The following is a 13,927-nucleotide window of genomic DNA, read 5'->3' on the forward strand; positions in this document are numbered from 1 at the left end:
GTCAGACTCTTCATGATTCCATTTTCTTGGCAAAGATACTGGAGTGGTCTTTCATTTACTTCTCCTGGCCATTTTACAGATTAGGAACTGAATCAAAAGTTTAGGGGTCAAGTCTCTGAGAGTAGATTTGAACTCAGTCTGGTTGCTCTATACACTGGGCCATCTAGCTGCCCTGCTTAGCCATAGAGGAGGTGCTTATTACCTTGAGTGATGAATTTTATCTTCGTCTAAAAGAGGCATCTAAAGCTGAATTTGGAGCCAGGAAAATCTGAATTCAGTTTCCACCTCCAACCCATACCAGATATGTGACTCTGGGCAAGTCACTTAAACTCTGAAAACTCTAGGTAACTCTTTGAAGGTTATAAATTGCAGAGAAGTAGCAAATTGACCTTATGGCTAGGTTTCTAAACTGGGATGGGCAACCTCTATCCCTTTTATCTTGGCAGGCTTTTGTAGCCACGTGTTAGCCCCTTGTTTTTACAAAACTTGATGTTTTGCTTCTATGAGGATCAAATTAGATAAAGGTCAGCACTAGGTAAAGTGCTTTATAAACCGAAAAGCTACATGAATGCAGTGTAAGAATGTCAGGAAACCTGGGGTTCCTGCCCTCCTGATAAGTGCTCTCTATGTGACCTTGGGCAGCCCCAAAATGGAGAAGCAGGTGCTGATCTGCACTGGGAGACACACTTAACTTCTTCATTGTGGGATCTCTCTGCCATTTAAATCACAGGTCTGGTCCAGAATTAGTCACAAACCCTTTACTTCCTCATTAGTGTGGATTTTTGCCATTGAAAAACAGGAGCTGTTTTTCTTTGACGAAAGGTTTTTGGAAGAAAGCTAACCAGGAAACTCTCTCAACCATTGAAATCTCAGTGCTAGACCAGGTGCTAGTTTCCTCCCTCCTCAAAATTTACATTATATTCCTTTTGTTTCTATTCTGAATAGTTCTGCTACTTACAAGCTGTATGACCTTGGAAAAGTCACTGATAATATCTCTGGGCTTCACTTGTAAAATGAGATATTGGACTAGATGACCTCCAAGGTTCCTTCCAGCTCAGGGTTTATGATCCTAGGATCAAAATGAAAGGAAGGAAATCAGGTGCTTATTGGCTGACTGAGCTGTCAATTAGTAGGAGGCCATTCAACCATGATTTTAATTGGCTATTATACAGCTAGTTAGGTATCTGAGGCTAGCTGCATTCATAAATCTTAATGGCTCCAGGATCAGTATTCTGGCCCCTACTCTGCTGTTTCTACAGAATCCAAGCTATGACTGCCCTATAGTAATGTGGGAGAGGGGGGAAGGAAACCTGGGCCTTGGTCACTCTTTGGCCCCCTACTCATACCCTCCAGCAGGGGTCAAGTCAGCCGGTTGGTCAGTAAGCACCTACTCTGTGCCAGGTAAGCTACTAAACATGTATTTACCCTCTCTCCAGTTCTGCTTTTCTCATTTATAAAGTGGGGGTTGGAAGTCAGAAGTTTCCCAGGTCCCCTTCAGCTTTGGGATTTCCATGGTTTTTATATTAGACTAAATTCCCCATGGAGGCTCAGCAAACTTATGCCTTGGTTATCATCATTTATAAGATAAACAATAATCTGTCTGGGATGCTTTGCTCAAGCCCTCTAAAGGTTATTTACAAGAAATGTCTAGATGCCTCATTTACAGAAGCTGAAGATACTGCCCGTTTCTGAAAATCAATTTCCATTTTTATATCAATAGCAAAGCTGCGGTCAAGCTGGAGATATTTATGCCCTTTCTCACAGACAGGGTCTGGATTGCATCTTCATGTTGCTATTTTGCTGGGTATTCTCCTAGGACCCTTAGTCTCAGCCATTACTTACCATGTTTACTCTCCTCTCGCCTTTTGCTTTTACTTCTTCTGAAGTTGATTTCTTACAGCCCCTGACACCTGCTCCAGCCTGATAAACTGACAGCTTCCACTGTAAATCTGGCCCCGATGCTGTCCTTGCCCCAGAATGAGAAAAATGCCTGTGCCAATGGGTTAGAATGCTTTAAGAACTATGAGACTTTATCCCTACCTTTGTTCTAACTAGTGCCCACTTTGGAAGTGACAGCTGAAGTCGAGGGTATCAACAACCACCAGAAATGGAAGAATTACTTGGAGGAAATGTTCATGGGTTCATCTTTCAAGAGCCCAAGCTTAAGTTTTGAATGTCAGATAGCAGGCATGCACAAGAATGGAGAATGTAGGTGGGTGCAAATCTCTGCATTCTTGCTGTACACATCCATATCCTCTTTGGCAGAGGCCCCTACGTTGGACTCTGACAATTTCTATGAATATTCTGATCATAAAATCATGGCTTTGAGAAACCAGATGTCCTTAGCAGATTCTACCCAATTTAAGTTTTCAATTTAAATCTCCTTTGGAAGTTTCAGCATTAAATTATCATGGATATTTCTGCCTGAAGGGAATTAAGGTCCATTACGTTGTTGGAGATGAAGGGCAGCGGTTGGAATAAGTATCAGATACTTCACTCCAGGCTTACTAAAGAATTGTTTTCTTTCATTTCCTTCTTTTGTAAAAGTAAATTTGTATACTGTATTCTTTCCTTTCTGCTTCTTTCTCCCCCCCTTAAGGAAAATGAGTACTTGGCAGTGAATGATACTGACAATTTCATTCACCTTGCAGATTTCATCTTCTCTTAAAATAAGTTCACACTGGGGAAACGATTTACTGTAAGGGCTGACTAAATTCCTGTTCTATAATTTTATACAATAGCAAACTCTCAGGGACCTCAGGGTCATTTAGTTCAACGGCTCCTGTGTATCTTTTTATTCTCCTCTCCAACATTCAGCTTCTGCCTGAAGAAGCACACACTGTGATTATTTTTTTTTCTAAAATCTTAATTATACCAGGCCCCACACACCTCTTAGGACAGGAGTTCTTAGCATTTTTCTGTGTCAGAGATTCCTTTTGTTGGCTGGGTTGGTGAAATCTGCAGATCACTTCTGAGAATAATATTTTTAAGTGTATGAAATAAAATATGTAGGATTACCAAGGAAACCAATTTATCAAAATACAGTTATAAAAATTATTTTAAAAAAATGTCAGGCCATAGACCCTAGTGTAAGTATCCTACCTCAGGGAGATCTCAGGCTCCATCCCAGGGAGCCAGCTCCACTTTACACATCCTTTAAGTATAGCCTAAGATTCTATATTTCTTAGAGATGACATTGGGCATCATGTCCCAGAGAGACCATGGCTATGCCCCCTTAAGACACCACTGGGTTCGCCAACCCAAGACTAGCCTTTACCAAAGATGGTGAGGCTAGTCTGTGGAAGAAGACAGTACAAGGAGATACAATAGCTATCTTGAAGTAGTTGAAGAACTATCATGGGGAGAGGGCATCAGGCTGATTTAGATTTTTACAAGAAATTATTTCAGAGTAAACCCTGCTTCCTTTTTGTTCGCGGTTACTAAATTGGTATATTAGATTGTAGATAGGGTATAAAGCAAAGGTCTTGACAGTCTCCCATGCTATGCCTGTGGATAAAATGGAGAAATGTGGACTCTCCACTGTGCTATCTTGCCTATCAAAAGAATATTGGAGAGATAAATCTAAGGTCCTGGAGTGTGTTTGTTTGCTGCTGCTGCTGCTTTTAGTTCCTGTGTCTTGTGACAAAGAGAGGAGTGACTTAATTGCAATTACTATGAGGAATATCTGGGACTCTCAATGCTTCATGCTTCCTTCACATTGAGAGTGAAAGCTAATTCATTTGGAGGCTGCATTGAGAGGCATAGTGTCTGGCCCAAGGAAGGAAATGGTCTTGCTGTCCTCTACCAAATCTCAGAAAGAACATTGCATTCAGTTCCTGGTGACACGTTTTAGGAAGAATATTAACATGCTTAAGCCAGGTCAGCTAGCATTTATCAAGTGCCTACTGTGTGCTAGGCACTGTACTGAACCCTAAAGTTACAAAGACAAAATCAGCCCCTGCTTTTTTTTAAACATATTTTTATCAAATATTTCCCAATTACATTTAAAAAAATTTTAACACATTTTTTTTTAAATTTTGAGTACCAAATTTTCTCTTTCCCTATTGCCTTTCCCTAACCCTTTGAGAAGGCACGTAACATGTATCAGTTACACATATGAAATCAGGCAGAACATTTCCATATTAGTCATGTTGCAAAAGAAAACACACACACACATACGCAAAAACAAGAAAAATAAAGTTTAAAAAAAGTATTGCTTTAGTTTGTACTCAGAGTTCATTAGTTGTCACTCTGGAGAGAAAATTTTCATCATGGCATCTTTGGAATTGTCTTCATGTTAGCAGAGTCTTTCATGCTCATCCTTACAATATTGATGTTACTTGTGCAGTTTTTGTGATTCTGCTGTCTTCACTCTGCATCAGTTTATATAGGTCTTCCTAAGTTTTTTGGAAACCATTCTGCTTGTCATTTCTTACAGCACAATAGTGTTCCATTGCAATCATATCCTACAGGTTGAGTCATTCCCCAAGTGATGAGCATCCCATCCATTTCTAATTCTTTGCTGCTATAAAATATTTAGTGTAAATATATTTATACCCATAGGTCCTTTTTTTTTTCCTTTTCTTTGATCTCTTTGGGATACTGATCTAGTAATGGTATTTCTGAGTCAAAGGGTATGCACAGTTTTATAGCTTGTTCTCCAGAATGGCTGGACCAGTTCGCAACTTGACCAACAAAGTATTAGTGTCCCTGTTTTTCCATATCCCCTCCAGCATTGTTATTTTCATTTTTTTATTTTCCTTTTCTGTTAATGTTAACCAATCTGATAGGTGTAAGGTGGTATCTCAGAGTTGTTTTAATTTTCATTTCTCTAATCCGTATTGATTTAAAACATTTTTTAATGTAACTTAATAGCTTTGATTTCTTCTTCTGAAAACTGTTCATATTCTTTGACCATTTACCAAATGGGGAACCACTTATATTCTTATAAATTTGACCCAGTTGCCTATGTATTGGAGAAATGAGGTCTTTATCAGAAAAACTTGCTGTAAATTTTTGCCCCTGATTCCTCTTTACCTTCCAATTTTGTTTACGTTAGTTTTGTTTGTAAAAAAGCCTTTTAATTTCATGAAGTCAGAATGACCTATTTTATTTCCTGTGATCTTCTTTCTCTCTTGTTTGGTCATAAACTCAACCATTCTCCGTAGATCTGACAGATAAATTTTTCCATTGTTCCCTAATTCACTCATGACATTCTTTATGTCTGAATCATTTATCCGTTTTGATCTTATCTTGGTATACAATGTGAGATGGTGGTCTGTTTCTAGTTTTTGCCCAACTCTTTTCCAGTTTTCTTAGAAATTTTTGTTGAATGCTGATTTCTTGATCTGAAAGCTTGGATCTTTGGGTTTATCAAACACTAGATTACTATGATCATTTACTACTATGTACTGTGTATCTAATTTATTCCACTGATCCACCACTGTATTTCTTGGCTCGTACCAGATTGTTTTCTTGATCACCACTTTGTAATATAGTCTGAAATCTGGTATTCCTACAGCCCCTGCTTTGAAAGAGCTCACAGTCTAATGGGGGAAACAGCATGCAAACAAACATGTACAAACAAGCTATAGACAGGATAAATTAGAAAAAATCAACAGAGGGAAGGCATGAGAATTTAGGAGGATCTGGATAGGCTTTCTATAGAAGGTGGAATTTTATCTGGGACTTGAAAGCTAGGAGCAGACATGGAGGTCAGCAAGTGAACATGTTTAGATAGGAGAAAATAAGGATGCCAGATAAGTGTTCCTGGAGATACTCTTCCTCCATGGAGAGGAGTGAGATGTACAAAGATTGGAAAGGTGGCAGGGAACTAGATTACAAAGGACTTTAAAAGTCAGCAAGAACATTTAAATTTGATCCTTGAGGTAACTGAGAGCCACTAGAGCTTTTTGAATAGGAGGGTGGGTGATATGATCAGACTCACACTTTAGGAAAATCAGTTGACAGCTGAATGCAAGATAGACTAGTATGGGAGGAGACTTGAGGCAGGGAGACCAAGAAGCTTTCGCAGTGGTGTGAGCATAAGGGTGTGTGGGCCAGCACCAAGGTGTTTTCAGTGTCAGAGAAGAGAAGGGGAGAATGTATTGGGGTGATGGTGAGAATGAGGAGTCAATGGTGACACCTAGGTTGTGAGCCTACAGGACTGAGAGGATGGTGGCACCTGTCTTCCACATTAACAGAGAAGTTAGGAAGAGAGGAGCATTTTGGCAGAAAGAGTTCAGTTTTGGACTGAATAGTATTCAGGGGAGGTTACTCAAGATGGTGAGGGGTTTCAGCACCATGCTGTATGAGAATCGCTTGAGAAAACCATGCAGATATTAATCTAGAGTTGGGATAACGTAGGTTTAGTCAGAAGCTTGACAACTCCCTTCTAATATTTGAAGGACTGTTGTATAGAAGGTAATTTCCACATTTCTGTGTAGTCTCCAAGAACAAAATGGGGAGCAATGGATGGAATCAAAAAAGAGGCAGATTTCGTCTTAATATAATTCCTAGCAATTAGCTGTTGAGAAGTGGAATAAGAATCCCAGGGAGGGAATGGGTTCCTGCTGACTTGAAGTCTTCAGGGAAAGCCTGAAGAATATCTTGTTGGGGATGCAGCAAAGTGAATTCTTGTATAGGCACAGCTTGTACCAGAGGTCCTTGGGTCTCTTCTAACTCTGTGACTTGGTGCTGCCAATGAATGAAGTTACAGAGAGATAGGTTTCTGCTGGATTTAAGGGAGCAACAAAACTTCTAACAATTAAGAGTTGTCCTAAAGCTTAATGAAGGTGTTATTTGGACCAGTAATGAGTTCCCTGTCAATGGAAATATTAAATTAGAATCAATGTGACCATCCAGCAGGGATATTGTAGAGACTATTCCTGTTTGGTTTTGGGTTGGACTAGATGACCTCTGAAGTCCCTTTCAAGCCTGAGTTTGCTATTCTGTGAAAATATTTAGAGATTACCTACTTCAAAGAAAACAGTGTTTTCATCAATGGGAGTACTCTTCACCAATATGGATTGTAATCCCTAAGGCTTAATAGATGGTTTCATGAGTTTCTGTGACCCCATGGTGGCCAACTCTCTGGGGTTTTGTCATTTAGCTTGCCTGGTTCTCACAAGCACACCCAGGTACATGCACACAAACACACACATGCATAGTTCATTGCCAGGTCTGTATTTGAAGACTTTCAACCTCTGATACCTGTCAAAAGTTATTTAGGTATTGATGTTGAGAACCCTGGGAGGACTCAGTATAGTAGAAAGAACTCCAATCTCACCTGTAATGATTACTGCCTGGTGATATTGGGTAAGCTGCCAACTCCCTTGGCCTCAGATTCCTCATCTGTAAAATTGGGCGTGGGGCATTCAACTAAGTAGTGTCTGAGGTCTAGATCTTTGATCTTACGAAGAAGCAAAATGGAGATGTTTTTGAGTCATTAGTACTTCGTATATGGATTTTTTAGAGGACAGGCTAATCATGTTCTGTTATCCTGGGGTAGGGGGAGGCTCCCCTTCCCGCAGTGAGCCTGGCAGAGCACAGTATTGTAACAGTGGTGACGATGATAATGTTAATAATGGCTGCAAGATGAGAGGAAAGGAGAGGATGGTAATTATGGTAACAATAATCATAATAAACTAACATTTATATAGTGCTCTAAGGTTTGCAAAGTGTTGTATACAGATGTGTCATTTGATACAATATCTCTGGGAGGTTAGTACTGTTATCATTCCCTTTTTACAGATGAAGGAAGTGAGGCAGACAGAGGTTAAGTGACTTGCCCAGGGTCACACAGCTAGTCGGTGTCAGAAGCCTTACTGTACAGACAGAGCTCCCCCTTCCCAGTGCAGTCCAGGTACCGCATGCTGGCTGCCCTACGTGAGTCCTGCAGTCACAGTTAGGACTCAGTCTGTGACTCCAGCAGCCTGCAAAACCAGACTGATAGGAAAGAGACAGCATTGCACTTGGGAGGAAGAAATGTTGAGTCTGAACCCTGGGTATAGACTGTGATCATATAACCTCACTTCTGCTTTAGTTTCCTCTGTAAAATGGGGATGACAACACGTGGTCCCATCTCTGGGGCCATTGTAAGGAAAGTGCTTTATAACCTTAAAGTCCTGTAGAAGTAGAAGATGAGACTTGTTATCTGTTAACCAGATAACAAGCTGTTTGTCTGCAGCGCCATTCCTGCTAATGGGTTTGATAAAACTGATTTGACCATAAAGCCAATTACACATAGCTATCTCTTTTTGGACACCTGCCTTTGTGTTGTGTTGTTAGCTTGGGTAAACAAAGAACACGGAGACAGGAAATTAATTTGGAGAAAAATGTCAGCGAATGATTGTCAGAATCATAGAATGTTAAAGCTGGAAGGGACCGTTGAACACCGAATGGAAAAGGTGGAGGGGACCACAGTTATTTACTTATTAGAGGATCTTAGAATTGCAGAGTTGGGAGAGACCTGAGAGGTAATCATTGACAGCATCCTTCCTGGTTTCTCACACCTGACTCCAGTGATGGCAAACTCCCTGCCTTACAAGGTTGCCTTTTTTGTTGCAAGACACTTCTTAATGGGAAGGATTTCTCTTGCTGGTGAGCTGAACTATGTCCCCTTCTACCTCCCATCCACTGGCCCTAGTTCTGCCCTCTAGGTCACAGCAGAGTACTTACTACTGTAAGTCTAATCCATCTGCCTTATAACAGTCATTCAGGTATCTGAAGAGAGAAATTATGTCCCACCTAAGTAATTTCCTTCCTAGACTGAAAATCCCCCTTACCTTTAAAATATCATCATATGACATTTTTCCAGGTTTGCCTACCATCCTATTTGATCTCCATTACTGGCATTCCTGCTGTTCTCTTCCTCTTCCTCTCTGTCTCTCTCTCTCTCCCTCTTTCTGTCTCTCTCTGTGATTTCCCAAAAGTCTTGGAGCAGTTTTAACCTATTAAAGCTTTCCACAGATAAGTGGAGATAGCAGTATGCAACCACAGAGTTAGAAGGGACCACAGATGCTAACTGATGCAAGTTGGGTCTGAACAAGATTTATTCTGCTACATCCCCAACAGGGTGACCTCTGACCTTAAAATGAAGACCTCAAATTGACAGGAATCTACTCCCTCATTGGCCTTCCTAGTCTACTTCCTTTGAAACTTAGTACTGCACTAAGACTTTTGGGACACCTTGCATATATGTGTGTATGCATATATAAATGTGATGTATCTACACACATGTGTACACATGAGAATATATACATATGTATATATGTATATACATACATATACATATATATGTGTGTCTCATAGAATATTTATGCAACATTTTAAGGTTTTCAAAGCATTTATCTGTCAAAACCCTGTGTGAGGAAGTAGAATTATTATCCTTTTTTTACAGTTATGAGGACACAGGCTCAGAGAGCTTTAATAACTTACCCAAAGTCATCTATGAATTGTTTAGAGCTGTAAGCTTAACTCGCGTCTTCATGTCTCAAATCCACAAATGACAAGGGGATATTATTTGGAACTCTAAAGGTATGCAGGGATGATGATCTGGTTAGGAGGCTGTGTGGTACCTTAGAAAGAATGCTGAATTTGGAATCACTTAGTCTGAATCCTAGCTGTACCTCTGTGACCTTTCTCCTACTGGACCTCAGTTTCTTTCCCTGTAAAATGAGGGGATTGGACTAAATGGTATCTGAATGATCCTCTGAATCCCCTTATTTTTCAAGTGAGGAAACTGAGACCCTGAGAAGAAAAATGGCTTCTTCAAGGTCAACAACTAATATATTATGAACTGAGATTTGACCCCAGGTTCTACGACTACAAACACTGCTAGACTGCATTGTTGTAGAATAATGGGGTCTGGCTGGATAGAATTTTAGAGTTGTTCTCCATCTCCCCTGAACATAAAGGTTCAGAGACATTTCTTAATTGCCCATAGTCAAAACTATAGGTAATACATATCCCCAGTTGGGAGGACTCTGCTGACATCTCTTTTCCTACTACTTGCTTTTATGAATGATAGGGGAGCAAAAGAATTCCCTGATAGAACCGCCTCAAATTTTCCATTTATTATTGAAAATACCTGTGCATGCAATTAAGTTCTTAGGAACGTAAAGGAATTTAAAGGAACTCTGATTCTCTTACTCTGGGCACTTTCTTCTGATCAGGACCTCTTCACACCTTAGATAACAGACAGTCTCCATGAGCTAATAGCCAAAAGTACTTGTCTCTGGTGGTCATGAGCATTTTGGTGATGATCTGCTCTGCTCTTAGGCAGCGCTGGTTCTCAGATGATAGACACAGTCAGTCCATCACAGAGTACTTCCTTCTTCTCAGATTTCAGTCTTCTTAGCATGGCAGAACTTAGAAGAGCTGGTACTCTGCTAGCAGAACATCTAAGACTCCAGGGTCATTATATGTCACAGTGAAGGATGATGGAACGAGTGGAGGGGTGATCTTAGTGGGGAAATAGGTCAGCAAGTCAAAGAAAAATCTCTTATTAGGAAAAGGGATATTTTGCATGAAATAGGTGTTTTTGCATGGGATTTAGAGCTGTTGGTGGTCTTTAAAGACAATTTATGGTCCCACCCATCTAGTATTCTTGGGGTCTCTTAAGGGGTTGGAGGTTTCTAATCCTTTTGCCTCAAGCCCTGATTTTTGTTTATTTCCCCACCCCCACTGATAAGCATCTGAGTTTCATTCAACCAGTTAACATCGATTAACCTTAACAAAGAGGTATTTACTTAAAAGTTATAGAAAAACCGGAGTAACTATTATTCCTCCCAACACCTCAGGGCAAACTCTCCCCCATATCACCTATTATTTGGGAGTGTGAGTTTCAAACATACAGTCTTCTCTAAATAGCCATTGGTCACATCTTCTTATGTCCAAATGCTGCATACTGAATGAATCCTTGAACATGTAGTGTCTTCATACTGAAGTTTTTCTAGCTTGATAGAGTTTTACGTGATCTGTGAGTATGAGAACCTACAGTCACAGCATAACATGATGGGACTTTTATGGAAAAGGAAATATAAATACAGAGCACACATATAATATATATATATATGTATATACATATAGAAGCACACCCATAATTTATATACATACATATATGTATATATATGTGTGTGTGTGTGTGTATACACTCACATATAAATCTGCTAAGTAATTGTAGAGTACTGCTAATAGGTAAATTGTTAGTCTTGGAGTCAGGAAGTCCTGAATGAAAATCCTGCCTTAGTCACTTATTTGCTGTGTGACCCTGGGCAAGTCACTTAACTTCTCTCTTCAGTTTCCTCATCTGTGAAATTGAGGATAAGCATAGCACCTATCTCCCAAGTTTGCTGTGAGGATGAAATATGATCTGCAGATAACAATTTGCAAACCTTAAAGCTCAAGAGAAATACTAAGTCATATATGTAATATATATGTATATATATATATACATAAATGTAATTTTTATCTTACAATCCTACATTTGTGTTTTCTTAAGTGAGTTTCTCTTTAAAAAAAAAATGTTCTAATGGAAATGTGATAACCTTATCAACCAGACTGGTTAGGAAAGTTTGTCAAAATATCAAATCATTCTCTCCTGGAAGGTTCGAGTTAGATTAAAATCAAGTCCTGGGTTCGCTTGACATTCTGAAGAGCAGAGTGGGGAAGGTATTGATGAAGTGCTTAGGCACCATGGGTAGTCCACTGAAATCTTCTTGGGTTCCAAAGAAAAAAGCTCTTCTTGCATTTATGATATTCAAATACGGAAGCAACCGGGGGATTAGGAAAATCATAGTTTACCACATTTCCAAACTATTATCATTAAAAACAAAGCCTCCCACCGTGTCTTCAGACCCACATAGCTTGGACTACCTAGGCAGGAAAAATACCTCTCTTCTCCAGGTAATGAGATTACACCCTTAAAAAGAGCCTTTTTTCTGAAGTTAACCTCACAGTAAAAAAAAAAAAAAAAGTTTAGACTGGTTACTGGAATCAGTCATGACCCCTGAAATCCCATCTCAGCCCTGCCCCTCATTTGCCCTTTTCTATCACCTTGGCCAAATAACTTTCTCCTCTGTGCCTCATGATCTCTGAAGGTTCCTTCCTCTTCTAACAGTCTGGTTTTTTCTTTTTTTATTGCTGAAAATACAGCATTAAATCGATGGAATTGAGGTATTAGTGGAACTGTCATTGGCCTAGCAGCTGAGAGGGTTCAGGTCTTAGTTCTGTGACCTTTCACAAACAACTTTCCCAGTGTTCCTCAGCTGACTTGTCTGTAAACTGCCAGGGGTTGGAGTGGGGTGGGTGGATTAGATGCTCTCCAAGGTGCTTTCTTATTTTCCAAGGTTTCTTACAACTTAACCTGTTAGGATTATACTGTGATATCATTTTAGAGTCATGGGTGCTGGTGATTCAGTCAGCAGGCATGGCTGTTCAGGAGGGAGTGGCACCACTGGTGTGAGGACTGCTTACTCACCTTTGGTGTCCACCTGGCACCCAATTCTCATCTGTGGCTCCAAGAAGCTGCAGCATGTGCAGCAGCCACACCCCAGTAAACCATCTTGTCAGATGGGCTAAATCAGGTTGAGGGTAACGGATAGGCCTCAAATCTATTGATGAGTTAGGGGGATGTCTACCTCAAGTGTGGGGAGACTTTCCCCCACTAGAATGGGTAGATAACAGCTTGTTCCAGTGGCCATGAAGGTGACTGAAGCAGGTGCTGTGGGAGCACTTAGAACTTGGACAGACATTAGAGATGTCAAGATTATCCACTGCATCCTGAGCTGTCACCAGTTAAATTGATTTTTTGTCTTGCCCCTGAACTTCTTTTACTCTGGAAGTGAGTACAAGGCTGATGACTTTGTACAACTTCCTTACTTAAATCCAGCCCACAGGCTAGTTAAGACATTATCCTGTGTTGTCACTGGTCTTCTTTGAAATGAAGGACAAAAACAACATTAAGCCTCTTTTATCTGCCAGGTGATGAGGATACCAAGGGAAGAAATTAAATTATTACTGTGGTATGCCATGGAGACTTTGGAAAGATAATTGGGCTTATCACAAGTCAATTGTTCAGTTTATGGTATGGTTGGAAGACCACCAACTCTATAGTTAAGAGGATCTGGGTTCATATCTCACCTCCGATGCTTATGGTGTCACATTGGGCAATTCACTTGCTCTTTCTTGGTCTCCGTTTCCTTATTTGAAAATGGGGAGTGCTTAATGGACTGAATTTGGCTTGCAGGTATCATATACCTTTATGACTGTCATTTAACCTCTCAGAATTTCACCAGTTAAGTGGGAATTACATGGCTTACATTTCCAACCTCACTGGGATATTGAGTGGGAGATTATATCCATATTTATTTTTGCTAAAATTGAATTAATTTTAGAAGGGACTTGAGAAATCATCTTTCTTGGCACAATGGATATGTCACTGGAGCTGGAGTCAGGAATACATGAGTTCAGATGTAGCCATAGACAGTAGCTGTGTGTCCCTGGGCAAGTCACCTAACTTGTCTTCCTCAGTTTCCTCAGCTGCAAAATGGAGATAATAGTAGCCACCTACCTTTCAGGTTGTGAGGATAAAATGAGGTAATATTTGTAAAGTGCTTAGCATAGTACCTGGCACATAGTAGGTGCTTAATAAATTATCCTTTCCCTTCTTCTCCAAATCATCCACTCCTATTCCTTCTATGATACTGCCCACTGGTGACCATGTAGTCTCTGCTTGGGAATATTTTTTGAGAATGTAGACTGACCTAAAGAAGTGAATCATCATATTTCAAAGCATTTAATAACACATTAGGGGCCCAAATTCCCTTACACAGTACATTGTGATAGATTTAATAAAGATTTTTTGTCAGGTCTGTCTGAGCTAGGTGGTACAGTGAATAGTGCTGGCCTTGGACTCAGAAAGGCC

General features: G+C 40.1%; 1 long non-coding RNA gene across 1 annotated transcript in view; it reads left to right on the plus strand.

Moving 5' to 3' along the window:
* Positions 1 to 1,264: 1,264 nt before the first annotated feature.
* LOC140521184 (uncharacterized) overlaps positions 1,265 to 13,927 on the plus strand; it is a 197,399-nt gene continuing 184,736 nt past the window's right edge. Inside the window, exon 1 of the long non-coding RNA XR_011972825.1 lies at positions 1,265 to 1,401. This is a non-coding gene — a long non-coding RNA (uncharacterized lncRNA). The remainder of the gene's footprint in view (positions 1,402 to 13,927) is intronic.

Source organism: Notamacropus eugenii, chromosome 1, assembly GCF_028372415.1.
Source record: "Notamacropus eugenii isolate mMacEug1 chromosome 1, mMacEug1.pri_v2, whole genome shotgun sequence".
Classification (NCBI taxonomy): Eukaryota; Metazoa; Chordata; class Mammalia; order Diprotodontia; family Macropodidae; genus Notamacropus; species Notamacropus eugenii.